Source organism: Anopheles maculipalpis, chromosome 3RL, assembly GCF_943734695.1.
Source record: "Anopheles maculipalpis chromosome 3RL, idAnoMacuDA_375_x, whole genome shotgun sequence".
Classification (NCBI taxonomy): domain Eukaryota; kingdom Metazoa; phylum Arthropoda; class Insecta; order Diptera; family Culicidae; genus Anopheles; species Anopheles maculipalpis.
In genome coordinates, this window is record NC_064872.1 from 9,062,951 (window position 1) to 9,089,836 (window position 26,886).

The 26,886-nt window shown below is 39.6% G+C and overlaps 1 protein-coding gene across 4 annotated transcripts in view; it reads right to left on the reverse strand.

Annotated features, from left to right (window-relative positions):
* LOC126565322 (40S ribosomal protein S5) overlaps positions 1-26,886 on the reverse strand; it is a 326,252-nt gene that overhangs the window by 211,906 nt on the left and 87,460 nt on the right. The window contains exon 6 of one of the 4 annotated variants that reach the window (XM_050222493.1): positions 7,899-7,909. The exons of the other annotated variants lie outside the window; for them this stretch is intronic. The gene's annotated coding sequence lies outside the window, so the exon portion shown is untranslated. Of the gene's footprint in view, positions 1-7,898; positions 7,910-26,886 lie in introns of those variants that run through there. 4 annotated transcript variants of the gene reach the window in all.

A 26,886-nucleotide genomic window follows, 5' to 3' on the forward strand; every position in this document is an offset into this window, starting at 1 on the left:
GCAATTATTATCCGTCAACCACAACCGCTACCGGCCATAAAGCGGGAGCTTTCGAGCGACAGCAGCAGCCAGGATGCATGGCAGGGGAAGTTGTTTAAAACTTGTCCTTCTTGTTAGTAGATAATCGGGACCATTTTTTCTGCCGTTGGTGTTGGTTTCTCCTTTGCCATCACAACCTTTGAGCTTTATGAACTTCCTAGTTAAGTTATTTAGTGTGACTGAGGACACGGGCGTCATGATAAGGTAGGCTTTGTTTGCATATCTGTGGCTAAAGCGTACTTTTGTATATTCTAAATAAGATAGTAAGAACTCCTTTTTGCTTTTCTTTCATAATAATTTTTTATTGTATTTCCTTCTACATCTTGTTGTTTTGCTCACATATGTTATTGTTACACAAAACATTGCTTCATCTTTGTCCATCTGTATCATACCATTCAATGCAAGAATCTTGTACCCCATCAAACCCTATCAGATGGATTGTATCATTAGGGGAGTGAGCAATCTTCTTTTATCTTGTTTAATAATGGCTTCCCAACTGACCCAGCGTAGCCTGACAGCAGGTGCTCGAGGTCGAGCTTAGTTCGGCAAAGGTTGGCTCAACATGCGAGCTACAAGCTTTCGTACCATTGGAGCTGGAGCAGGAACAATGTTGGAAGAATGCTCTGATCTTATGCTTGAAAGCTGCAGCAGTAGCATCAGCACCAGCAGCACAGTACAAAGCGCTATTGCTTGCTCTACGCTACACCAGGTAATATGTCATCGTTATTCATTGTCCACCTTCACTGCTGATGTTACGGGAGCCTGCCTTTGCGTCTGATGCTTCTTTCTGGCCGTTGGCAAAGTAGCCAGTACACGGAGTGGTTCCTATGAAAGATAAAATTTATGGCTCTGGATGGACGAAAAGTGATAGTGAGCGGGATGAAAGAAAAATGCTTTTGAAATGATTTATGAGTGACGTTCGGTGTAATTGTTCATTTTTGGTTCAGGCTTTTCGATGCTGGATTTATTTACTTGGAAAATAATATTTGAACTTTGGTTTAAATTAAAGAACCAACTAGAGAGAAAAAAATTAAATATTGAAATCAACGAAAAAGTAAACATAAAGTGAATAAAATATACAAAAACTTATATTAAACACATCAAACCATTTGTTTCAATTCAAGTTATTCTTTTACTTTTAGAATTAAATCAATAAATCGAAGCACATATGTATAAGCAAAACACTAAAAGAGATCAATGTACAAATGGGGGAAATTTAATGATTTTTCAAAATTTTGTGCAGGGCAACGTGGCCGGAAAAAGGGCAGCTTTGTTGGAAAATATTATGATAATATTCAGAAAACAACAATTCAGAAAAGATTGTCTTGTGCATTTTTAAAGTAAACAAAAAATGTGAAATACTTTAGGGCATTTGGTGTTATTCATTTTATTTGTCCTTTTTACTCGGTCAGATGAACCCTGGTTTCCGAGTAAGGACAACATATTTTGTGTTGAAAGCGCTCAGTCCATTTGAATCCAACCAAGGACACAACAATCCTTAGATCACAGACCCGTCTGTCAGTTGTTTTTAAATTAAGTTTCTTGTTTATTTCTTATTAAAAATGATGAGTTATTCTGTCATTGCCTTTGTGAACCCTTTTCCAAACAAAAAACAAACACCTTACATATTTCTTGCACTTTTTACATTAGCAAATTTATTTATTTTAACATATGAACGGGTTTCTTTCACAGCGTCACGCTCGTGCTCGCATTCAAGCGTAACGCCCCAGGTAAATCAACCTCATGAAAAGTCCATCAATTTCCCAATTGGGTTTGCATCCTCGAGCTCGTTTGCTGGAATGGAATAATGATGGCCGATGAGGTGTATTGCTCCTTTCTTTCTCTTGCCAGCAAACACTTGATTTTGTCCCTAACTGTTGTTGGGTCATTATCCTCAAAAACGAAAAACAATCCTCTAGCTCGAAGCGCTAGGAAGCGAGAGTGATTTCGACACACATACATAGGGAATCGAGAGTTAGTAAAAACAACCTCAGCACACAGTGAGGAAAAAAGGGTGTAAAACGAAAGTGAAAGCAGTGTAATTTGCTTACGGTGCGAAAAAATAACTCTCTGCGGGTCGTAATTGGGTCAATTAGGCAATCCATGCAGCTTCAGCCAACGAGGCGGATGGCGATGATCTCGGGAGGTTTTTGAAGCATTTTAACCTTATGGTTGTGTATTTATTATCGTATTAAATTAATTTGAAATTAAGCACTACAGATGGGATGCGATTTGTTTGTTCGGTGCTTAGCATAGATTTAAGATGTAAGTTGAAGTATGCCTTTTCTTCGGTAAAACTGTCTTACCATATTGCCTAAAATAAAATTTAAAGCATAGAAATAGCTTCGAATAAGTAATTATTGAAAAAAAGTAATAACATTTATTGAGCTTCATCGTCTTCACAGACTGTGTTGAGGATACGGCGGAGAGCCGGCATGCTAAAAATAAAAAAAAAAATTTATTGAGCTCAAACGTTTATCGATAACAAGTGACGAAGCTGGAGAAATATAAACTCGTCTCCTTCGCTGCGCAGCTCCTATCGCTCTTTTTGAAGTTGTTGTATTTGCCGTTGAAATTCCACAAACAATGGGTGCTCTTGTTTATTAATAACCGTATGCCACTCAACTCATCGCCACCACCAGTGCGTCGAATCAGTAAAGACCGTGGGCTGTGTTATGAGAAATTAATTCAAACGCTTTCTTTGCACGAAAACGAACAGCCCACCTCCCGGCTGTGCTGCTTCCAAAGAAACCTTATGTCTGCGAGAGTTGAAGAAGTTAAAGTTTCGGTGTTATTGCTTAGCCCAAAGATAAACGAACCCCGCAAAACCCAGGCAGCGTTTTTGCAGGTTTTTTTTTTTTGTGCGGGGGGTGAGGGACTCTTCTCCCAAGCCTTTGCACTCGTTATGAGGGTTTCGAGCCTATTTCCTTTTTTTTTTTGTTCATGCTTTCTCTACGTATATCCTTTTATCTCAGGTGGCTCTAAATGGACCGTATCATAGCGGAACCTGCATGAAACCGTGTTGGAAGTGTGTCGGATTTGCTGTCGTGGAAAGGGAGAGCTAATAGGATAGGGGCTTTATATTCGCAAGCTCCAAACCTGTACCCTTAGCTCACAGGACCTTCAAAGGGCTTAAAACGGACTGCGGAAAATTAGGCAACATATTGCCATGGTGTCGTTGAAAAGAGGTGCTTATGACGAAATAATGCTATTTTATCACGATCGAGTCTCTTCTCGCATAGGAGGTCTTTTTTCGGTAAAGTCTGCAGTGCTTATAGGGTGTGATAGAGTACGCAAACTCCGGAATGGCAGGGGAAAGGCTCTTATTAAAATGAGTTGATCGTCTGCTTCGTATCTTGGATGGCTTATATTTTCGAAGTTCTTTTTGGTTTTATAGAAATTTCTTTTCTTAATTAGATGTAGATATTGACACTGATACTGTGTAGACATCGATTTTTCATGTAGGCAACTCCTTTAGTCTGTTTAACCGTTTAACCAATCCTTCAACACCACAAAAATAGAAGAAGGTATTGAAAGAAATTGAACTCCGTAAATTTCATTCACGGAGTTACTGTTCTTCTTCTTCTTGGCTTAAAGACCTTCTAGGTCACGACGGCCGTCTAATGGCTGACTAGACTTGCTGATACCCCGTACAGAAACTGCATTCAGTGTCACAATTTTCGAGTAAAACCCTAACTTATCAAATTAAAGGACGACACTTTAAAGCCTCCTAGTCTTCAAAGCGTCCGAATCACCACAGCCATGCCACCGTTCAGCAAAACAGGCGCGAAAACGTACGCAGTGAACCGTGTGAAAAGAATTTCCATTTCTAGTGGATTATACTTCGTCTCATTCCGGCATTTTCCACCACCGTCTTGTGGTGAGATGAAGGCCGCTCCGACAAGCGAAAATGTGGTTACTTGGAACGTTTGGGTGGGACGTTTTGTGTGTTGAATAATTTCACACCTCCACGCTCCACACACAGCCACACGCGCCCACTATCCATTCGTCACCCGCAATACAACAATGCTGCATTGACGAAACGATTCGCGTAATCCTTTGCATATTGGGGTCGAGAGCTTTGGGCTGTACGGAGCAGAAAATGGAACATTTGCTTTGCTTCACCTGTCAAACTGATCCTTCTTCAAACGCACTACTCACTAACTCGTGCTCGCTAATAACCATCGCCATGCCATCCCCAATCCAACCTGACTACGGCCAACTATTGATGGTTAATGACGGACTCGTGAGCGAAAGGCGAGGAGCACACAATGTTATGCTTTTTCTGTTCTAGCTTTTTTGCCACCAAAGCGAGACACTAATCAGACTGAGGATTGACAGCACGATCCGTACCAAGCAACCAACTACGCGGGCGTATTCAATCGGACTGATTCCAACTTGTGCTACGACATGGCCAAGAAAACGTCCTGCGAATGAACCGAACGCGGTTCGGGTTCGTTTCTCTGGATTTTGCTCTCCGTTTCATCGATTTAACGGCCACATGACGCATTCCGTCAGTGCTTTCAGTTGGTTCAGGTGATTCCTCTCAGCTGATGTTCGTTTACGGAATGAACGCTTCTGTTTTCGTCGATGAGAAATGAACACAACTGAGCAAGCACAGCAATGAATTTGGATGAATTTCTTTTGCTATTTAAGCAAGCTGCGTTACGAGTACGAAATGACATTAGAAATATTACAGAAACTCATGTGATTTCTTCTTGTTATGTGTGTAAATGGAACATAAGTCTGTTCTTAAAGATTGCGCACATCTTATCCTTCAAGCCAATCTTCACCCAAATTTCCCTTGCCCAAGCCATGCTTGCCCGGCAGATTTGTCTTGAGCATGTGTGTAAAATGCTTAACCGTATAAACTCTCGAATATCGCAGTCCATCACGAGCAGCAGGTGGTTCGATCAACCTGTTTAAGTTATGCATAAATAATAGCTTGTCTTCGATATCACTTCCAGCCAGCCAACAAGCCAGCCCTGGCCCGTACCCGCTCCAAAGGCAGAACTGCTGAAATTGCGTTGTATGTTTCATCTTGATTGGGTCTGTCGAGCTACTGGTTTTCTCCGAAATTTCGTGCCAAGCTGAAAAAAGAGGTACTTGCGACCAATACCTGCGCTCGGTGACTAATCAACGAGACCCACAAACAATTGGAGCATGAAATTGCTTTTCGATGTTTTTCGGGTAGTGTTACAGAGCATCCTTTCTTCTCTCAATGCTCAAAGCAAGTTAAAAGCAAACGCACCGCGCTATAGGTTGCACTTTCGCTTCAGAGGCTTTATTTATTCAATTTTCTAATACTTCATCGTGGAGCTCCTTATCACTTGGTACGGTTAGCATTCAAGTAGGCTTGCAAAGAGCAGAAGAGTTTGTTGCTCGTAACGAGAGTACTTGAGGAGTAATTGTTTGTGATGGCAGGAAGATTGTGTAGTGACGATACAGATATGAAACATTGGATGAGGCCTGGATGATAGTAAAAGAGACTCTAAACAATGGTCTTGCCACGAGCACTAGTCCGATGTTTAATGAGCATTTAATGCACCCTGTTGGAATTATTTTCCATTTCCAACATCTTGAGCTTTAAAAATACTCAAATATCCTCAAATTTTAGTTTTTAGTGACTCAAACTATGAGCCATTATCGCTATATAATATTTTTCATACAGCCTTTCAATAGGCTGTTGATTAAAATGAGAACCTCTCTCGCCAAAAGTTTCTTCTGCAAGCTTCATTTTATACGCCTAAAGCTGCGTTTTTTTATAAATTTCATGCAGCGAATGAAGGCTTCTCATGCTGTTCAGAATTTCACAAACCAGTCACTAAAATGCATCGCCTAACCTTCTAACGCAATGCCACACACAAAAACCCCGTTTTTGACAACTTCTCTAAGCCTTGTGCATCGCTCGGTCGACTCAGTGATTACGTGTTCGGTATAATGATTATGTCTAAAAGGTCTAAAGCAAAAACCCGTGCGAAGGAAAGATATTTTCCAACCATTTATTTCGCTTCAAAAAGGAAACATTCACCACCGGAACGTGATTGCTTGCCGGAACTATCCGAAAAACTCGGCCCCCAGAATGATGATACGAAATGGAAACGAAAAAGTTGCACCATCACGATGCATGCACTCACCGCCCGAATGCATGTTGCTGTGGCAATGGCAGTGTGGCTTGATTTTAATCATTTTAAATTGCAAATTAGATCCGCGATAGATCAAGTGGACGTGTTTTGGCACCTGTAGCGAGCAGGCCCTTTTGCACGGGTAAGGCCGGTGAGCTGATGTCTAATTAAATCAAGAATCTGTTGTTTGTATTACGTGTCACTAAGAAATTGGCGAGCAAACAGCTTATGTTTCACCAGAAAGACGTTATAATAATTTCTTATAATTATTAATGACGCCATAACCATTTCCATCTGTTCCATCGAAAGTGCCATTCACCAAACAACGCCAAGAAAACTTTTCTGATACGCCTTTTTAGCATTTTAATAAATCCCACGAAACATCACCGAATCTCTACACCAAAAATTGAGACTTTTACTTCATTCCCCAGCAGGAGCCCATGTCCAAGATGCAAATACCACCATCGTACACACCTTGCATAAAAATGAGACAAGCTTGGAATTCGCTATCACACACACACAGCTGGTTACAACCATGTTACCTGTCACCGATCTCTATGGCGCGTGCAATGGACGCTCTTGCTGGCCAAATAATTTACATTTCGATGCCGGCCGTTAGATGGGCAGCACTGGAACAACCGCTCAATCCGTGTCACATCGACTTTTGCAAACGATTTTCAAACTGTATTTAATTACCATATTTCCATCCCAAATAAGGCACACCGCAAGGCTCAGTGCTTAGTGGAAAAGCAGCAAGAAGGCTGATAAGCTAGCTGTGGTGGCGCAGTTTTCCACCTGTTGGATTTAATTTTACATTATTTATCGCTTCCAAACGTTGCCTTTGGAAGCATCGATTAAGAATGTAATTAAAATAAAATAAAAATGGAGAGGAAAGTCTATGAGTGATTTCTCATTATAATAAAATTTAAAAATATAATAAAGTCAAGAAAAATTTGTAAACAAAAACTAAAAAAACTACATAGTATTTTTTTAAAGAAAATAAAAGAATAAAAATAAAAATAATATCGTAAAATTTAAGTAGACACAACGTAAAGACAAAATTTAACCAATAAAACAAAACAACTGTAACGCATATAAGACAGCCCAACACAAGCAATAGAATAGTGTATGCCTGTTTTGCACTTTTCACATAACTAGATTATTCCATTACAATCAACCGCTTCATATCGTTATCATACTCCTTCTCATTTTTCGTTACAAACTTTCACCTCGACCTTCCTCTTGACACATGTCGTTCGCATGAAGGTTGACAAGTGTATTCCAACGAAAAAAGAAAACGAAAGTACATTCCTTTCGACATTTACCGCTTTTTTCCCCAATTCCTTTATCCTTTCTAACGATTCGGCACGACCTTTATCAGTCCCCAGAGCTATTCTCTCTGCAGCGAATCTAAAAACTTCTAATCCCTTGATGTCCCCGGTGGCATGACCCGTGAAGTGAACATATGCTCGCTCCGTCTTCATCAATCCCTTCCGGTTGTCTACTGATGGGCGTATGTTTTGTGTTATGGTACAAACTAGCAAAAAGCTAGCCTTTCTTTATTTTTCCGTTCTACTCTATTTTACGATTGAGTTTTGCAGCGAATGTAGAATCCAATCAAAATACCTTTCCACTCATTTGTATCGTGAAAAGCATGTCAATCGAAACTCAATTGAGCAGCCGACTACCTGGAACACACAACAAACAACAAGACACAAATAATCGAGTTCAAAAGGGAAAAAGACATTCGACAGATATCGATGAACCATTTCGGAATGTAACCGGACATCGAGTTAGTTTTTAAAGAATGTTTGATGAATGAGCGTTGCTTTTATTTGTTTTGTTAATTTATTTTTATGTTATTTTTATAAAAAAACTCGCTTATAACATGACACGAATTACCTTTATTCATCAAAAACATACATTTATGTGTAAGTAATTTACACTGCCATCCCTGCAACAGCGCGCTACGTTCTACAACCACATTATAACTTAATTAGCATCGTTACGAATGAAGCTGTGCAGCGCCGTGGCTTTATGATCACGAAATCATGAACGCATTGAAATCCCATTGTCACATTTTAATACAATCACACGAGCTTTCGCTAATTAACTCGAGCTTATCGAGTTTACCGATGATAATCATCGTTGTACGCACTGATGGGACACAGTGCTTTCATCACGCTGTTCGGTAATTGTTTTTAATCTATCAACGCGCCATAATTACATGAGTATTTGCTTGAAAGAAATCAAACCATTCGATGGTCATTACAACACGCACGATTGAAGGGTGTGTTTTTTTTATTCATGATGCAGACTTGTGTTTGTTGTTTGATGATTGGTCGGCTTCTGTCAGTGAATTTTTCATACATTAAAACTACAGCTTAATTTATCATTTACTAAGCCTGAATGTTTCTGATAAAGATTTTCTGATTTATGCCAATTTAAATAAATAAATCGTTGATGCAAAACTACGTTTAACCGTAACCGTGTAATATCGTGTAACAGATCTTCATATGGTAAAGAAATTCCTACCCACTCACATACACTCTCACGCACAATTTCTTAATCGTCCGATTTGTACAACAAAACCAATACAAAACGGAACCGAAGCGAACAAAGAAAAGGACCTTCTTCTAAGGTGAAAGTACCCCGAAGCTTGCTTCTTTCTTAGCGAATTCTTATGACAGATGATCCTTATCAAGGGAACCCATGTCCTTCTTCACACACTGCTGGGGATTGTTGATGCCACCCTGAAAGCTTTTTGGTGACATTTATTCAAAAGGTGTTGTGCTGGACGATTGGAGGATTACAAAGACTTATGGTGCCCATCGCTTTGGCTGCCGATGCTATCTATGCGAGGGAGCAATCTGTGATGTGAGGCAAAAATGATTTATATGCACAACTGATTTGGTAAGTAGGTGGAAAAGATATATGACCATAAGAAACGTGGAATGTTTGCAGAGAAAAATAATAAGCTTATTATAAATTTTTAAACAAAAATCGTTAAATCATCAACTAAACTACTCAATTGGTTAACGCTAATAATAAAAAAACTCTTGTACAAAAAGCCCTAACTATCGAAATGTGCTGCAATGAAGGAATCGAATGTCTTAACAGCTTTCGTCACATGCACATATAAGCTTCTTAGAAAATTATTGATGAGATTTCTATCGCCTTTCCCACACTTCCAGTCTATGCACTGGTGTGGTAGATGTTATCATAGATGGTGTTAAGAGATCCATATTAGTAGCCTCTGATGGACGTGATCGAAAGGCAGTATGAACGTGGAGATTATTGATTATTATACCTGTTTGATGTGTTTTGTTGAGTAGCAGTTTCTGTGTATCGCCTAGTCTCTATAGATAATATTTTCCTCACTTTATTCGTTTCGAATGTTTGGAAGGAAATTGGAAGATTATTTAAAATGTTGCTTCAATACGTGAATAACTTTAATGGATGGTTGGTTCAATAAACAAACTTATGGAAATCTCTACAATCATCCCATGTGGAAACCAATTCCCTTTTTTCCCCAAGCATCCATAATTATTTTAATAACAGCTTTAATAATATAAAATACCCAACAATAGCACATGAAGTCCCAACACACAGCACACACCCATCCTGCCTGTGAGCACAGCGTACCGTACCACCCAAGGCAATAAATAAAAAGAAAGAGAGCGAGACCATAAACGGATCTCCCTTTAAAGTGTCTATTAAATTGAAAAACCATGTTTCCAGCACACTAATCTCACCGTCGGTCATACGGGCTGGCGCTCTGACCTCTGGAGAAAAGTACCCGAACGCACAAAACCGTTGCTTACAAATCGGTCACCTTTAAGACCGAAAGAGCCACCTTACCCCCCACAACCAAATTTCTTACGGTGAGTGCAAAAATGTAACCATAAAACACTGATATTTCTATATTTTCCTTTTTCTTTCTTAATACCACCCCTTATCCTTGAGCGAAGCTAAAGAAACTTGACGACCATGTAACGGTGGGCAGATTACAGCCAAAGTCAATCCCTCTCCATGGTGGCTTGCTTTTTTTGCTGTGTTTTTGTGTCTGTGTGCAGGTCACTTGGAAGTTGAAAGCCGTAAACGTCTTAAAATCGTCTGCAAATAATATAAGGTTGAATAGGAGGGGATGGAGTAATGGAGAACAACATACTGAAGGATCATCCGAGCCGTTTGCCACCCATCGTCTGGGTTTGTTTCTTTCATTTCGGGCGAGCTTTAAGGATGTGTTACATTTTTTAGTTTTCATTTCGTTTGAGCATTTCACCCACTTCGCAAAAGCACGGGGGAAGATTAAAATGTCATAAAAAGCAAAACGCACGCTTGCAAAGACTTACGGGGTTATTACTTTAGCATTAAATTGTTGTGCGTATTGCCGATACGTGGAGACGGAGACTGGAGACGTCTATTCCTTTGTAAAAATGAGAAGAATTATTTAAATTGCACACATCTTTCTATAAAATAGTCTTTCATAATGAAAGCCGAAAATAATTATTTTACAAAACGAATGTTCAACTAACCATTAATGCAGCATGTGGTAAATGTGAGTGAAAATCTATTAAATAAATTGCAAATCACAAAAACCTTGCAGTTTGCCTTCTTCTAGAAGAAACCATTTTATGCCCCTAAAGAAAAACAACACCCAAACACGAAATGCATTTAAAACGAAGCAGCAGATTTCACACAATACCGTGAATGCGAATTCAAACGATATCAATCTACATACAAATCTTGGATTGATTGAAAAGCGGTTAAGATGTTTCCAGGAACATAATGCAAATTGAATAAAGCCACTGCCTGAATAGCACCCGAAAAGCAACAGCAGCACCACCGCCGGGCCGTGCTTGACTCGAGAATGGCGCGAGAATAAAAGAACTTCTTAAGCTTTCCGGTGAGCGAACACAGCCGGCATTTACGGCGAAAAGATGCTGCTTTTCTGCGAAGGTTGAAGTTGCAAACAGTTTTCAAAACCACATTTTCTCGCAAGGAAATTAGCTTGCACGCTGCCGTGAAGATACTTTTAAATGTCAAACCCACAGCTGCACAAGTGCCTTTGATGATTACCTTCCGGAAATTTCCAAAAACAGCTGGAAACCTTTAATAGATTCCTGTGAATCGCGTGCTTCCTTGTTCGGTCTGATGCATGTTTGGTTCTATTGCTTTGAGAAAAATCCTGTTGTGTGGAAGTAAAAAAGAGAGAAAATGCGTTTCATATGATTGCAATAAAAACCCTTTTCAAAACGAAAAGAAAACTCATAGTAAATTCCGAAATTTCCAAATACAAAATAGTACCGATAAAAAAGGTCTTCTTGGTACGCTCTAATTAGTTCAAATGATTACAGTTTCAGCAGCACTTTCTAAAAATACTTTAAATCTTACTTCTACTACCTGTCAATCACTCCGATGAAAAGCCCTCAAATCACCTTTTACAAAAAAAAAAAAAACATAGGGAAATTGTCTTTCTGTTTCATTTACATTAATGTTCTCTTCATTACTTTTCTACTTTCTTCGCTACTTTTCTCATTAAAACCTTCTTTTACCAAATAACATTGAGTTTATGAAATAAGCTATGAAACGAATTTATGTTTCACGTTTATCTACACTTTTATTATTTCAGAAATTAAATACTAATTTTGACATCGAAAAAAAGGGTAAATAAGTCGCTCGTGATTTTTCAAAATGTTCAGAAGTAACGTAAAAAATCTGCATCATTGATACCATCGCAAATACAATACGCATTTCCAATTTTCCAATTTTCCAATCGTCAATATATGTGTACAAATCGGAATCGACTACAAATCGAAACGTTCTTTCTGATTTTTTTCACACACTTCCCTAAATCAGCATCAATCTAATTTAAAGGAAATTGATTTCGAACATTTGCTCCATTCACATCCCATCACGCTAACAAACACCCGCGTACGCTCGTGTGTCTGAACCGTTGATCCTTCTCACCATTTTCTATTACTTCCGGATGTCACTGACTACCGTTAACCCCAATCGAAGCGATACGTTAACGATTCCTTTGCCGAATTTCCGGTCGTCTCTTTCACTACTGCCCTCCTCATTGTAGCATTCAGTCAACGTAAAGTGCTCAATGTGCTGGCAACCGGAACGGTAACAGAAGCTCGCTATTGATGTGTGTATCCGTTCGTGTCCTGATGTTTGCTTTTTGCTGCTTTCCTACGCTTGCTTTGCCAACCTGTCAGATAGACAGATGACACGACTGATACGCGGTGAAAGATGATCTATCCACATTCAACGCACACCGCCTAACGCCGGGTTACAGCACAGCCTTCAGCTGATAAACTCTCAAATCCATCACTGGGTAGGAGGATTTCATTTCCTGTGTCTGGGTAGCTTTTCCAGTGGGAACATTTGTGTGTGAGTATGTATGTATAAGCTCTTGAACTGGAAAGTAACTTCGAAACAAGTAGGCACGATTCGTTTGCATTACCTTGCGTTTTTATTATGCATGATGCAAAATGATGATGGGCACAATAACAATAAACATGGCGCGCGCCCGCGCGTTTGACGGTCGGTGGTAACATACTTTTCAACCGTTTCGCTTGTCTTATGTTTTTAGCACAAATATGATTGATGTGTGATTTTGAAGGTAAAAAACAGAACAAAAGCTGCATAAATCTCCATGGTAATAAAGTACAGCTTCAGGCTGGGAGTGTTTAAATTCATAAGAATCACACTTAACCACACTTAAGTGTAATGATTTTTTAAATTTCTTTATCGCTTCGAGTTAAACAACCTTAAACAGAATATCTTTCATCACAAACTTCCATTCAAATGAATGGAAGCAATCTTTTCTTTATTCGTGAGTTTAATAAATACATCAACGGTGATTCGATTCTCCTAGAACCACATCACCCAACCAAGTCACGTAACGAGTCAAGATCTGCTTGTCTCCTCTAGAAGCCACCGGTTGAACAGTAAACATATGTGTTTGTGTGTGTGTATGCCGAGATGATTCAATAGATTTACCAATGTCTGGAGCATCAATCGGATTTGATGAAAAACTTCAAACTTGTTGAGTGACTTTACCTTACGTGTGCTGTCTGGGTCGTGCTCAATTGTACTCGTTCGAGACTACGCAGAGACGTTTCTGCTCGTACCACCACATTTGCTTTGCGGTATTTTAAATGCGGTATCTGTTGGTCCGATTGAATACTAAACAGAGCTGTCGTATGGTGTACATGAAGGTATAATGATGCTACAAGAAATTCATTTAAACGCTTTCTTGAAAGCACCGTGAGAAGTTTTGTACTTGATTTGAATAAAACAAGTTCGGTTTGTTTGTTTTGATTAAAATTCGAGGTTCCGAAGACGTCTTAGGCTCGAGGAAGAAACACTAATACAAAACCACATTCATGAATTTACCTAATCAACACTATACGCACAAAAAAGCTTAATTCATGTTCAATATTTGTCTTTAATTTTTACGAATGTATATTAAAAGCGTAGGTTAAATATTTGAGGTTTGTTTTCCACTTAGAAGTTGAAAGATTTATCTCGATACCATTGCAACTAAAAATGTTATGCTTTGACAAGGTAATATTCTGCATAGCCTTGCAAAATGATAATTTACATAACTTTATCAATGAAGATTTCTAATTTAATACCATTATAAGTATGCTGAAACGCATTATTTTTGTGTAAACATTCAATTCCCAGCAAAAGCAATACGGCCTGGCCGTCCCTTATGAATAAAAAAATCCCAGCAAAATTTATATTACGTATAAAAATTGAAGAAAACAAATTTTAACAAAAAGCGTCACAAAACAAAAATCCTCCAGGTAAAATTTCCAACCAATAGCATTTGGATTCGGATATTAAAACAACGCATTGGTATCGTTTTGCGGGAAGAAAAAAACTTCCACTCATTCAACCGAATGCAGTATTGTCTTGTATTGTCGTCACGCATACCAGCTTTTGTTTTATTCTGATCGTGTCTTTAATTACAGTAACCAAGTTGTTAATGTTAAAATATTTAAATATTCAATTTTATGTTGTGATGTGTTGTTGTTTGTTTGTTGTTCTTTATCAATTTAACTAGCTATTGATTAAATCTCATGTTTTTCATTTGCATTTTTTGGTTCAATAAATTTTATTAATACATTTCCATTTCTGCATTTTCGATATCTCGTATTGGAATCATCACTCAGATTTCTTTCACTGTTTTCATTCCACTTCGATAAAAGTTTTTTTTTGAAAAGAAGGTTAAATACGTAAGGGTTTTTCGTTCGGGTAGGATAATATTGTTTTTAACGATGAATTAAAAACATCGTTTCTCCAATTTTAAACCTGATCCACAAAGCCAAAACACTCCTTCTCCATATCCTTTGCTCTTGAAGTGTCCCGGCTCCAGGAACGAAACTTTAATGAACTTAATAATAACTCGAACCGAACGACTAACTTTTAATCACTTGCTACTTCGAAACCCCTTTTCGCCAGTACGGTACTGCATCTTCATCTGCCGAAGTACAGCATTTTGTCATCTTGGTCAGTTTTTTCTTCAATAAACATTCTTCCCGCTCCTCATTTCACGCCTTCAAATAAAAGCTCTCGCCTTTCATTAACCTCCGGTCCTGCCACGTCCGTTCTACACCACCTATTAGCGTGGTACCAAGCATCCTATCACACCTGATATCCTTGAACCTTCCTGGAAGCAACACCATCATCTTCGATCACAATTAAACCTAATTGATGGGAAAGTGTCGTCCGTCGTTTTTCGTTGCGTCAATTTCACTTCAGTCCGAGACCGTCCATGATGATCTAGTTACGCCCCCAAAACCTATCCTCCCTACCCTGCCTCTTTCTTAACCGGCTTTCCCATTATCTTTACTCCTTCGTCTTTGTTTGTTGTGCGTTCGGATACTTTGATGAGTGCCTGGAGGTGATCTGCTTTCGACGAAGGCGATGGCTATAGAGGTGTGCATAAAAGCAAGAATAATAACCCGAACCGGTACTTTTCACGGCATATTGTTTGATACCTTTCTGCAAAATATTATTCCGGTAGGATTACTTTCCTTTTTCGCTTCTAAGCACACTTTTTACTCGGCTTTTATTGAAAATGGAGACCAATGCGGGAGTCTTGAGGAGCGAGGGACATGGGATGCTCCGATGCAAAAACATAGGAACACTCCCCGATAACATTTTACGACAATGACCCATAAGACTGTTCATTAAATTTCTAATGGAGCTAGATCATATTTTCCTTGCACAATCGTGTTTTATACGCAGTGAAGATGAAATCTTATATTTACCTATTTTGTCACATTTTTTCATTCCTATTTAAAACGTAAGAAAATCCCCCATAATTTTCTGGACTTGTGCAAAATCCGCTACGGTGTTCTGAAAACACGCGGTTTTCGTAACACTATCATCATTTTCATGCATGTCGATTACCAGCCGTAATTCTCAGTAAAGATCGAACATGTTAGCAGGACGCTCCGGTTCGATGCTCTTTCCATTTCCAAGAATCCTTACAAAAACTTTAACGCTCTCCCCTCCCCTGCCAAATGCTTTGAATGAGAATCAATTTATCAAATTGAACACAACCCTAACTGCACTGCACTTATGCATTCACTATTACCATCAGTCATCGTGCTCCAACCTCCGAACGTTGGAGCATGCAGCAAGATTTTGGCTTCACATGTTGGTTTTTTTTTCTTCCACTACCAACAAATCTCTTTTCATTCGCCTAAAAGCTACAGCACAAAAAAAAAACGAAGCACTAGCGTGTGAGCAGGATTTGCAAAAATACACCAACGTCGGCATCCTTCTAAAGACCTCATTCATCTGCCAAACACACCCGACCCTTGATTGATGGAGCAGAAACGTGTTTACTACTCTGGGAGCAAGATAGAGAGAGGTTCCAGTGTGTTGTACAAAAATTTCCATCATCAAAATTCCAAACCCTAAAAAAAGAACAGCATTTTTCCAACCGAGCTTTAGCTTAAGTTCGGTGTACAGACTGGCAACGCTACTACATCGAGCAACACATTTCTCTCGAAAGTCAACCGTCGTCTGGTAAGCATTTGCCAACCAACTTTTCAACCAGTCAATGGTGTACCCAGCGCTAGCACTACACATCTGTTTATTCATAATCACTGAAGGTTATGCTCGGTACTGTGTCAGCCATTAGACAGGTGCTACACAAATGTTTCTTTTCACAACAACCTTTGAAAGTTGGACTGCAGTGGCGCCACAGTAGTACGGGTGGAAAGATCCAAACTATTTATTAATGCCATTAAAGTTAGCTGGATCTCGAAATCTTGAGCAACACAAGCAAAGGTAGAGTTGTTAAACTTGTTTATGTAAATTAGTTCGATCCAATTCGGGTGTGCTCTTTTTCTACCTTTTTTCTACTTAAAGTGCTAACTTTTTGAAGCTAAACTTCTTCTTGGTGCTCAGAAGAAATTGTAAGAAGATTCCTTTCGAAATGTATATTATCAAGCCTGTTCGGTCTCGGTTGTGTTAGGAATTTTATAACTTAAAGATAAAGACATCAAACATTTCCACGGAAAACTAAAATTACGCACAAAACTATGCCCGGTGCGTTCAATAAACAACACGTATTGCGCGATATCCTTGACGCCATTTCAGCAACAAGCTACTCAACGTCAGGTGTCAGCCATAAATTCATTATGAAGCCAACGTTACGCGTGTTTTCTCTTCCACCGTTCCGCTGAATGCTGCAAGACTGTTGTCCCCGTGCACTGGTGTTGCATCGATGCGTGTCACTTTTGATTACCCGGGAATATTATAACATTACCACCGGAACCCTATGAGTGACATATTGCAGCACTTCGAAACGTTTTCGGGTCTGTCCCTCGCACAGAACGAACTTAATTTCAACACGTTGATGTCCCTTTCCATTCAAATTAAATACACTCTGCTCCTTACCGCCGATCCGGATGGCGTTGCTGATGCTGATGATGATGAGTACACAGAAATGCTTTTTGCTATTTAGTTTTCGGTTTGAAGTGTAATCACATAAACGGGAATATGTATTTTCCCAGTCACACGTGCACGAGATTAATTATGCTATTTGAAGATGGACGCACATTAGCTCGTAATGCTATTTACCACTGTTCTGCTGGAGGTACAGAATTCAAGGGACCGTTCAACACGTTCTCTGAGCATTGTATGTCCTTTAATCCTTCTGCCACTAACGTGATGTAAGTAGATTCGTAGAAGGTCCCTTATTTGTTTCATTCTTGAGAATGCTGAAAGGTTAAGGTGAAGAATGGATTAGTAATTCTTCAATTTGCTTTAATAACTGGCCAGAATCTTTGGACATCTTTTCATATGAATAGAGGTACTGAAATAGCGGAACCAAATAATGGTTTCATGATAGATAATGAATAATGTCAACTCTGATATGTCACATGTCTTTAAATCACATCCATTGTAATTTTCCGGACTGAGTTAATAATATTCTTTCCCTTTATTTATTCGCCTCTCATTGATATGACTTCAATTCACGGGAAACAAATAATCCACATCGAACACGATTTCAAGTAGGGTCTTAGGCCGGTTAACATTCTTTACGAAACACCAGGCGCCTCCATGAACATTATTTACATTTTCTTCACCGGCCAAATACCGATGAATTTTTCAGACTGTGAAGGGAAGAAGAATTCATTGATGTGGAAAGTTAATGCACATAATAAATTCAGCCTTCTTGCTCGGGAATACCTGTTGCCGTACAAGAAAAAAAAAACAATCTTCCACACGATTTCATTCCGGTACATTCTGTCTGCCAATTAAGGAATGTGATGTTATTTCTTTCATTAAGTGCTACCCAAGCGTGTAGAAATAAAATTTATTATTTTCTCGAATGTCAGCTTACCTAGCTATTCTTGCCAACTTATGAAATCTGGTGTCCGATCTAATGTGTAGAATAATTCCATCGAGTCGTAGAAAGAAAACGAAAAGGACGAATGTTAACATTCGAACAGTTCAGTTCTTCTGTCGCCTGCCAAACAGACACACTCTGTCTGCATTGGATGAAAGTACAGGTCTGCCGAAGTCATCGCTTTTGAGTTGACCGCTCTATCCGGGCTTAGGGTATTTTCTAACCTCCGGTCAACCGTAATCCTCTATCAGCAGTCTGGCACAGCGTTAGTCTGCAGTGCAGCAATGCGTGTTCGCTTGCAGCGTAGATAGTCAATCAGCTTGACAGCGTTTGCTAGTGGCAATGATTAGAATTGTCTCTGGCGAGAGCCCTTGTTTGTATCTCGGGTTTACTGTAGATTATCTGTCTCAAGGGTCAGCCGGAGGTTCACAGGCTCCGAAAAAAAGGGAATTCAAAACATTGGAAATTATTTTCCTTCAAAAGCAATCTAACTGTTTTTGTATTATTTGTTCTTGCTCATGATACACAACTAGATTTGAAGATCATCAAGAGAAGTCTGAAAAGTTTTTACATAAATTTTACTCAACATGGTTGCTATCGTTGTTGCAATTCCCTTGTTTTGTTCGATCTACCAGCTTACGGAATGAACCAGCAAAATGTTTATGACACCATGCATAACTCACGTACGAGGTGCCAGGCGAAAATCCTTAATGATTTATGTCCTGAAACCTTATCAACACATTCATCTATGACCTTTTTTCACGGCAAAACGGAAACAGGGGCCAGTATCCAAATGACAAATTTTCAAAAATGTCGATCAGCTTGAGTTGAAGACACATCGCCCCATCGTCTTAAATCAACCCTCAAAAAGCACATTCAACCAACATTTATCTTTATTTAAGAACAAACCTTCTCAGTGCACAGTACAAGCAAATTTGTAGCATTAAATTACTCTTCACGCTTGCCAATCCAATAAATCAAATACACATCTTTTGTTTTATTGCACTTTTATCGGAAGGCAAAATATTTTATCGCACCAATATCATAATCGTACGTACGCTTCACCAGCCCCAAGTCAGCCCTCAGCTACGCACAGATAATAATACCAAACAATTGGCCCCAAATCAAGCATCATCAAATTACCTTCACTTCTAAGAATGTTCCCACGACTTCCCATTGCAATGGTATGCTGTTGCAAAGGGAACACTCTGCCAGATAAGCAGCACTCGCGCGCTCGCACACACGCACACAAACAATCAAACTTGAGCAAACTTCCTGTGGCCCGCTCCATTTTCAAACTCCTGAACGGGGAGCCAATCAATCTCGGCACCGTTTCGGTTGGTGGTGCCCGATGTGTTTGGGCCACCGCCTTACGGAAGTAGCAATCTAAACAGCCCGGGAGTTCCCACCGGAGAAATCCAATCAATAAATCAAATCGAGATACACTTATACCTTGCGTCCTGCCCCTTCGAGTTTGCTTTCGAATCATAAATCTCACTTTTTTTAGCGCGAGAAGTACTGGGCGCCTCCATCGTTTTGAGTGCAGCAAGAAAAAAAAAGGTAACACAAAAATCCCCGCACTGCTTACAAAACGCTAGAGTACGGCATAGGAAATCGAGCAACGGGTGGTGGAGCAGCGTGGGTTGGAAAATGGACTCGTTTTTCCCGTTCGTTTCCGATTCGCTCTGCATGAGGTACTTAACTTGCAGCAATCGTTGGCTGATAAAGTTGGCTAAGAGGATAGCTAAAGAGACGGAAATAGGATTGTTGGAACACATCCCCGGAGGAATGTTTCCGGTAGATCCAATAACGGTACTGTACCGTGGCGGAAGCAATTCGATTTGGGTTTGGGTGCACTAGAACGGTTCTGCTGCTCGAAGGCTCCCTTTCGGCGATTCGTCAGCCATCGGCAACGTGTGCTGCAAAACTATCATTATAATCTATTGTCTCTCGTGTTGACAGAAAAGATGCTTTATCACTGTGTACTGAGATGACATTCTTTTTTCCAGTGCATGGTTATCTCATAGCTCCGGGAGATTGATGATTTATGCCCGTCATGCTAAGGAAAATGCTGAGCGTAAAGTATTCTTACGATGAACTACTTAAAACTACACGTTTGTAAAAAACAAATTGAGTAGTTTAAATAATTGATGATCAATTACCATTATGAGACGAGATTAACTAATATGCCTAAAGGTTGTATTTTGGGCTAAATATGCCATACAGGAACTTTAAAATTATTCTCAGGATAACTTTGCTACGATAGAGAGTCATCCGATAGTCGCAGCAGAATCGACACCGGGAACGGCAGGAGCGGGAGTCAAATTCCGTCTGCACTGTCTTATTGTATTCATGACTGACTATTTAGCTATAAATATTTTGAAGTCAAGGAAGCCAGTGATTGGCAGGCTAAATGCGCTTGACGTTGAGAAGTTATAAAAGAAGTATTCTGGCTTCATTTTAAGTGTATCTTTAGTATCTTTTAATGTTAAAACGATTCATATTTCAACCCATTTCTCCGAAGTCTTTAATTTCGATATATTTCATAAATGTTAGCGATAAGCGAGTCCTTTCATCATCTGTTTTGAAACAATTTCAACCTTTCGTTGATTAAAAACAGCTAGTAACTTTCCTATAAAAACTTAGAAAAACCTCCATACTGCAGACGCTTTAAACCGCTATTTTAAATCGGAAAAAGAAACAAGTTGCAAGTGAATTACGAGCAACTGAAATTGGGAACGAATGGTTGGTTGTGAGGTCTCCCGGGGCCACAAATGGAAAACTTTTCAACGCACATAAAAAAAAGTTTCCCGGTTTGTCTCGTTCAAAAGAATACCTACACATGCCCAGTATTTCCCCTCAGTGTTGATGTAACCAGAAGGAAGAAGGTTCATTTCCGTCCATCAGTACCTTTTTTCCCAGGACACTTTTTGATGAAAACTTATAGCTTATTTAACTTCTTCGCACTTTCCGTACAAGCGCTTAAGCTAGAGTGGCTTTTTTTCTCTCTCTGTGTTTGGCTGTGTTTGTGCCTGGTCGTCCACTTCATCACCTCGCCCAAAATGGAAAGACCACATGGGACAATTTGAAGCCTGCCTTTATCAGAGTGTCACACGGTTCAGCTGCGAGTGATTCGCGGGGGAAGACCATCAAGTAATTTATGAATTAATATAACCAAGAGACCATGATCGCAATGAACCTGTTGCAGGATCGCCCCTCGGCTACAGTTACGACGGTTGCCCAACCATGGGACAATTCATCGTTATCACCATTACCGGTATAACCGCATCATCCACCATGTTAGCGTCCCATTTTCTCGTGGAGATGGAATCGTTACAAGGAAAAGTTATTTATCGGAGCTTTTTCATCCGACGGGACTAAACCTGGCATGGGTAGATGGAAATCAAACGGGATAAGGATTTATCATTCGTTCTCCCCGGAACACAGGTATAAATTTTTCGGTTGCCATCGCGTTTAGCGCAAAAGCAAAGCATCATTTCTTGTTTAGCATAAAGACGTTGAGTTCTAAACAAAGGAAAACAAAATGAAATAAACAACCACATATTTACATTAATATGCTCGGTGACATCAAACTTGTTCTGTTTTGGGTCACAAATCAAACCTGCAAATCACTTAAAGTTAATTCTGAAAAGTTATACATCATCACACCTGTTCACAGTAAATTATTGTCGATCTGATTAATTTCGAAAGTCATTTTCATTCGTTAATCAAATTCCATGTCATGCTGACTGAGCCTTCAAAATATGAAAAGCCTTGCACAAGATTTGAACTTTTCTATCTCAAATTCTTTATATTCTTGTTTTAACGGCAAAATCTCCAGCGTCACTAGCTATCGTCGAACATCTAACAAGACTTGCTAATGTCACCCGTTAATACCTGTCGTATAAAAAGCGGCGAATTATCACCTCTAAAGTCGAGTTATTTAAAGAGTTCATAATTTTTTCTTATGTTCCCTCTAGGAAAAAGCTTTAAAATGTACTTTAGAAACTTTTTTCTAAACTCACCCTTTTTTATCGCTCTTGCCTATTTTACACCTGTTGCTTAAGGTTCAATGACTAGTTTCCCGTTGTTCTCCTTCGATCCATCAGCCATACACAACCCTAAGACTCGTTTCTTCCTCTCCCACATCAAAACCGCGTTGTCACACTAATGCAGTAAAAGAAGGGATCACCACTCACGTCACGAAATAAACATCTGATGTACATCTTGGTAATGGGTAAAAGTGAACGAGGCGGAACGGGAACATTCATAAATTTTAAATTCCTTTTATGTAAATTGATGAAAACTTATGGAAAGCAGAGGAATCGTTCTATCGCTGTAATAGAAATTTCATTGTTTTCAGTACCGAAAACACAAGCTCTACGTAATAAGAAAACTACTTTAGCTACCAGTAATTCTTCCTAAATTGTTAAACAATTTCGGAAGACACTTTTTTAACAATGCCGATCACAAAATGTCAGCCATGCTTAAAAGACAAGACACCCCTCAAAGCTTTCACGCAGTTTGGGAAAGTTTTATTGAGCATGCTTCTTGCTACAATCGCCGTGCACGTTTGGGTTTTTGTCATAAATTTTATCAAACTTTCGCCATCAACGTGAGAGGTAGTGTAAGAAAGGGAAAAAATAAAACCCACATACACAACCCGGTAGAATAAAAGACAAGCCAAACTTCCCCCCCCGAAAATGGTGGTAGCATGTGAGCAGACACAACTTCGGGGAAAGGAAAAGTTAGACCACAGTTAGAGGCCAGTTTGCAGAAGGTGTTGTCCACCTGGGAAACCCGGTAAAAGCAGGTGTGTGATTGTGTGTATGTTTTTTTTGTTACCTACCTGACCGGAAATGCTGTACCTTTAAATGCTTTTTCTAGAGCACAGAAAAAAAAACAACGAAGAGGAAAAAACTTTTTTATCGCTTCACTCCTTATCCCTTTACGGAGAGTTATCTTGGCGTTGCCTACGTCTAGCGAGAACACTTCCCGTTAGAATAGGGGCTGAAAATGAAATTGAATAACTTTGTTAAAACTTTGATCTCTCCTAAGCAGTTGGGTGGGCCAAATTAGGTCGAGGTTCTACGCCCCAGTCCAAAAATTTGCCCACCTTAATCCAAACAAACCCTCCCCAAAGCACATCCCATAGCGTTCAAAGAACGGACAGTACAAAACATCAACCGAAATGGTTCAGTGTCTTCGAAAATCATGAGAAGATTAGAAGGCATCAAGAAGAAAGGGATTCTACTAAGGATGCTACTTTTACTATTTTACTATCCTAATCGCTCGAGTTCTTCACTGGTAAACTGCTGCTGTTGCTTATTGGGCTTGCCGAGTCGAGGGAAGAACTGAAATTCCGAAATTTCTGTCAGCATTAGGTGGCTCGGGCTGGTCAAACCGAAATTAATGTAACTTGCCTAAAGTTTTCCACAGAATCTTTACTTCTTTCGGAAGGGGAAGAAAACTGCGGGTAAAGTTTGTGGACACAGCGCGACATATACAAGGCACAATAAGTTGAACAACGGGGAACATTATGATAATACGCCATGATTAGTTAGACACCAGGAGACATCGTTGTGACGAAGAAACACGAAAATGGCCGGATCGTTTTCTTGTCAAAGCACTCCCAGAAAAAGTATCTCCATTATTCAAAACTAGGATTATCACAATCAATTAGAGCCTCTGATAAAGCCTGCTTCCACTCCCCGTGCCAAATGGACATCTTTGCGCTTTCTAATTACTTTCTCAAGCACTGTACAAACTGCACTTAAATGTTGAGAATCGTTGCGATTGGATATTACTTGCCAAAAAGCGGTTTTGGTTGCTTTTCTTTTAAACAGAAAGACAAAAGTCATCCACATGATCGGAGCTGCTTCCCATCTCTCAATTCACTCCCAACCGACACTAAAGAACTATCGCAATTTTCGAGCATTTTCATCGCCGCATAAATGTCAACTCTTCAACCGCACAGAGCACACTTGTGCGACGGATGACAAGCATGACAGCTGAACGAACATTGCTATGAGCTACGGGTACTACTGTTGCTGCTACTTGAAGATGAACCTCACACTTCTCTTGAGACTCATTCCTGGGAAAAGCGTCTTCAGGATCACGCCCCTTACTTACCGCCGTTTGCTTCCGCAAACTTTCGCCGTAAACGCCGAGCGAAAGATGCAAACAGTTCCGGCGAACAATTACGATGATGGTTCCAAATAATGCAACAGCTTCAGCTGGCTCCGTACCCTTCCCACATTTTGGTGGCTTTTCATAATGGATTACGAACAAGGCGAGCGAGCTGAAGTTGAAGATTCCCGTTTGGCTATGCTTGGCGTGTGTCTGGTACTGCGCGGTTGTCGACTACGGGATTAGACTCCGGCGGAGGTTCCTGAGCCTGAAGTTAAAATGCTCTGAATTTGTAATTAAATGGCAACGGCTTGATGGATTTTCTAGCCACTTTCTGGGCCAGCAAAAGAGGTTGGATTAAGGCGTCAGGACGTCCCACTGAGCTGTTTTATCTAAATTCAATCATTGCAGTACTTTTACGGTCCCTTTTATTTTCGAAGGGCTTAATCAACATGATTGTTTTCGATTTACCGGTTGATTATTTCTTAGCCCAAGAGAAGAACGACCCTTTATGGCTGCAGCTCGTTTGTGTTTCGCGTCTCTTTGCTTGCCTTCGTTACTGCTTGTTTCATTTGCAGTTACAATAGAATAACAGAGTATTTCCTACTTTTCCTACATCTCTACGTCATCTTCACCAGAAACTCTAATCGGCTTATATAGCAGCAGCCGATTATAAAACCAGTAAGGAAAAAATGCGTGTGGTATTAATAAACACAATAAAACCATATTTTCAGGCGTAAAAAATTGAAGCAAAATTTTTCACACATCGTACACATACACCAAAACAAACAAAAGCATAGCGCATTAGTCTAGAACCGCAAAGGACATATTGTTTTTGTTTAAAGCCACCAGCACATTTCCGTACGTATGCCGCCTTCACAAAAATGGGGTAAACTGGTCCCGGTGCTTTTCCGGTCTTTTATTCCCCATTTCGAGCTTCCCGACGTAGGTGTCGGACGTGCAAACGTGGATGGAACCATATTTATACACCCGTGCATGAATAAATAATGCACCCTTTCTTTTGCTAAATATGAGCACCAGCAACGGCTTTCTCGTCTGACTTTCATTTCGGCATTGCGTGGTGCTCCATACACACGCGCGCGTTTCGGGTCACAAAACGTGGCTGCTCTGGATGCTACACATACTCAAACACACATGAGTATATGCGGTACTACGTGCCTAGTGGCTTTCTCTTTCCGTTTTGGCGCCGTGCGTCGGTTGTAAATGCAAACTCTGATTAATAAATAGGACGCTTCCTTTCGGTTGAAACGCTCCGGATGCATAGCAAAGTAGCCCTAGTTTCTGAGGGGGAGGGAGGTAGGGGGTATTTGTTGGATCTTTGAATGGGTGTTTTGTGTGATATTAGGATTAACAGACAAATACTTGACCCTTTTTAGGTTTTTGGAAAAGATCAAATGGGTGTAGCCGTTTTTTTTTACTGTTTAATTCAACTTGTTACTAAGCAAGCACCTGAAGGTTACGTTTGGTGGATGTAAGTTTGGAAATTAGGCTAAACTAAATAGAATTCAGGCAAGAAGTGAAAACAGCAGCTAGTATTTAGGTGCTCTTTCTTTGATTCGGACTGTGTTCTTTTTATAACAAAGAAAAGGTTTCATAAAGCGCTATCAGAGGAATGAATCAAATAAGCAATGTAATGCTGTTGAGTGAATGTAAAAAAATTGCATTAATCTACAAAGTATGGAGGTTTGAAGACATTATTCGCAACTCTATGTTGTTAGGAGTTTTACTTAACAATCAAACACTTATCATTGGAAAAAAAATTGTCTACAGAACCTTGATTCACCATCAAGGTGATTAGTTATAAACCATTCGTTATTTGGAAATTCCCTGATACCGAGACCTAAGGCTCCTAACCGGAACCTCAATTTTAAAACTATCGGCTGACTGAATCCAAATTCCGAACAGAAGAGGATGATTTTAAAGATCTTCACAATCTAAAACAACTGCTTTTCTTAGTTTTTCGATTAAATAAATCCCAAAGACCCAATGTCATCCCATGGAAAAATGGGCAACATATTAATTTTTACTTGTGGCTGTGATTCCGAAAGTGTAGGATAACCAAACCGGTGGTGGCATAGGGGCGGCCCGGTGAACGGTGGTTCTTTATTTTTTATAAAACTCTTGGGGACAAATAGTGAGAATTATTTTGAATGGAAAGTTCCATCAACTAACATTCCTGAGATTAAAGGGTGTGTACATTTTCGTTTATCCAAATTCTGATTAATTCTTAAGTGTGGAAAATTCCTCTTTTATGTTGAACTGGTAGTTAATTCATTTTGATTGATTTCAAGCGATGGCGCATGTTTGGTTTAATATTCGAGTCTGGACCATAATGTACATGTAGTTAAGAGAACTGAATTTGCTTGGTTGGGTTTGTAGAATTTCCCATGATGTCTTTGTTATGCGTCTATGGTGCATTAATGAAATTTGGTGCTCGTGGGAACTTCATGTGATCAGTTCGGTTTTGTTTTGTTCAAAGTTAATATTTACCTTGATCGGGTTCTAATTAATCTGATGTTCTAATATGCATGCTTGCATTCAATGTTCGAAAAAGTTGTTTGCAGCATTTATGCAGTTTGCATATGCAATTAAATCGGTTTGCAAGGTGGTGTGGTGGGATATGCTGCATGATATCATATAGATAGATACCCGTAAAACACAAAACACCATTAACCCCTG